Here is a 2,988-nt window from a genome sequence, read left to right on the forward strand (position 1 = left end):
GTGAGTTGTGATTCTCGTTTAAATCTTGAGGAAGCAGCCTTATTTAGTACAGAAACTAATAGTGCCTCTCTCTCTCTCTCTCTCTCTCTCACTGTCTCTCTCATACACACACACACACACACACACACACACACACACACACACATGCGCACACATGCCTCTCCTTTCTTTTTTCTTGTTCAGATAGAAAGAGCAAGAGAGAAGGAAGGAAAGAAACCATAGCACGGAAGCATCCTTTAGTGGGTGGGGGCAAGATTTGGATCTGGTTGTGTACATAGGAGAGCAGTACATGATCAAACTGATATTTTTGTTTGTTTGTTTGTCTGTTTGCCTCCAGGGTTATTGCCTGTACTGCGAATCCACTGCTCCTGGAGGCCATTTTTCCCATTTTGTTGCCCTTATTGTTATTGTTGCCATTGCTGTTGTTGTTGGACCAGACAGAGAGAAATCAAGAAAGGAGGAGACGACAGAGGGAGAGAGAAAGATAGACACCTGAAGACCTGCTTCACCACCTGTGAAGCGACCACCCCCCAGGTGGGGAGCCGGGGATGTGACCCTGGTCCTTGTTCTTCACGCCATGTGCACTTAACCCACTGGGCTACCGCCTGGCCCCCACACACACCAATGTTTTGATGGAAGTATCCCGTTCCTTTTTTCTGCTGCTCATGGGAATTTTAGTGCTTTATTAAACACTTTCCATTTCATGTTGTTTTATAATTAAATGTCTTTTATTTTTACCTCGACACTGCTTAACTCTGGTTTCCAGTGGCACTGAAGATTGAATCTGGGTCCTTTGGTGCCTCGGGCATGAAGGGATTTTTGCATTGTGCCATCTCTTAGCTCATATCCTTCACTTTTAAGTTAAGTGATGATTATATATTATGCTTTCTTACTTTATAAACACCTTTTTATGAACTCACCAACTTTACAAATAGACACTAACACATTAATTGTAAAGAAGAAAATGTGGTCTCATCCCCATTGATGGAGAGATGTGACTAATTGCTCCCTCTGCTATTTGACTCAATGATTTATTACTGGTAAATGTTCCTGAACTAGAGCCTAAGGGATATATCAAGACAATCTGTCTTCTCATTCCACAAACAAGTCAAAGTTACAAATTCACTTTGGCTGATTTTCTTGATTTCACTAGTATTTTGATCTCTGCTCAAAAGAATCAGAGATTTTCCACTTTCCATCACTTACTCCTTGTGATAATCTGCCACATTTAGGTCTAGAAACAGCTCAGGAATGAAAGTATGTCAAGAGTGAATTCTGGACTGATTAAGGCAAGAGGATTCTAAGGGATTAGTAATCACCAGTCCTAGGAGTCGGGCAGTAGCCGCAGCAGGTGAAGCACATATGGCACAAAGCACAAGGACCAGTGTACGGGTCCCAGTTTGAGCCCCTGGCTCCCCACCTGCAGGGGGAGTTGCTTCACAGGTGGTGAAGTAGGCCTGCAGTTGTCTGTTTTTCTCTCCCCCTCTCTGTCCTCCCCTCCTCTCTCCATTTCTCTCTGTCCTATCCAGCAACGAACAACATCAACAACAATAACAACAATGGAAACAACAAGGGCAACAAAAAGGAAATAAATATTTAAAAAAAAAAAATCACCAGTCCTGTCTCCAGCATATTATAATCTGAGAAACAAAGAGAACACAAATGTGGTTGTTCAAGTCACTTGCAGAACAATATGATAACAAGTTTGAAAATCAGTTGGGACCAGGCAGTGGAGCACCTGGTTGAGCACACACATGACCATGCACAAGAATTGTGCATGTTCCAAATTCAATCCCCATACCATCAAAAGCAAGAGCTGAAAGGCGCTCTGGATAAAACAAAAATACCTACCTGAAAAGATCTACCTACAACCTACTTTTTGGTAGTACTATTTGTAATAGCCAACATTTGGAAGCAATCCAAGTGTCCAACAACAAATGAATGGCTGAAAAAAATGTGGAATATATCCACAAAGTCATTCATCCCCACCTACAAGGGGAAATCTTCATAGCTGCAGGTCCCTCTCTTTTTCTCCAACTCCCCCTTTTTCTCTTTCTTTCTATTTGTATCTATCCAATAAAATAAATATATATATATATATATATTTTTTTTAATCAGTGTATTAGTTTTCTTGAGGAAAGGGGTCCTATTTAGGCATCTCTTTGATCCTTATCAATACCTGGAATGCTGGGAGCATGTTCAAAGTATCAAATTTTGACTTATAATTTCCAAATGTTTTAGGATATCTTAACCATTCTTGTTCTGGATAACTGAAATCAGAATCAGGAAGTAAAGTTTTACAATACAGCTTCTTAGAAATTTACACAACTATTCTAAGGCTTCATTCCTGATCTGTAAAAATGAATAATGTAGTTATAGTATCCTAATGGTTTTTAAAAATCATTAACAATGGTTTAGTATTCATTTACAAAATTATGAGATAACAGAAAACTATGGTTTGCATGTCATTCTTATTCAGGGGCCATGCTAATCTTCTCTGTATCATTCCAGTTTTAGTCTATGTCCTGCTAAAGGAATCATGGCAGCATAAAGGTTTTTTGAGAAACATTTTAAATGATATAAAAATACATGTTGACTGAAAATAAGCCAGAAAGAGGATAGATACCAGATGACCTCAGTTTCTTCTTTTTCTAGCGTTTGCCCTTCTTCCGTAGCCAGTCAACAGGTCAGGTTGAAAGCTGTCAGGAGCTGCTTGTTGCTGGCTTTGAAAGTGACTGGGATCCATGTGGATTCAGCCGGCTAGGAAGGATCGTCAGTTTCCCCAATGAATGGGTCCTCACGGGATGCACCACGGGAAGGTCGATCCAATGCATCCCATGACCTCAGTCATAGACTGAATCTAAGCAACAAAGCAAGGGAAATGCAAAGTGAATTCTTAGTGGACTAGTCTGTCATAGCAGATCTGGGTCCTTAAAATGGTAAACAGAATGATGGTTGGGTGAAGGGTGAAATGTATTTTTATATATC

The 2,988-nt window shown here is 40.2% G+C and overlaps 1 non-coding gene across 1 annotated transcript; it reads right to left on the reverse strand.

The window, feature by feature from the left end:
• Positions 1-2,429: 2,429 nt before the first annotated feature.
• On the reverse strand, positions 2,430-2,537 carry LOC132542250 (U6 spliceosomal RNA). Its single transcript, XR_009553354.1, has one exon. It is a non-coding gene; the product is annotated as a U6 spliceosomal RNA (small nuclear RNA).
• Between the last annotated feature and the right edge of the window lie 451 nt (positions 2,538-2,988).

Source organism: Erinaceus europaeus, chromosome 12 (assembly GCF_950295315.1).
Source record: "Erinaceus europaeus chromosome 12, mEriEur2.1, whole genome shotgun sequence".
Lineage (NCBI taxonomy): Eukaryota > Metazoa > Chordata > Mammalia > Eulipotyphla > Erinaceidae > Erinaceus > Erinaceus europaeus.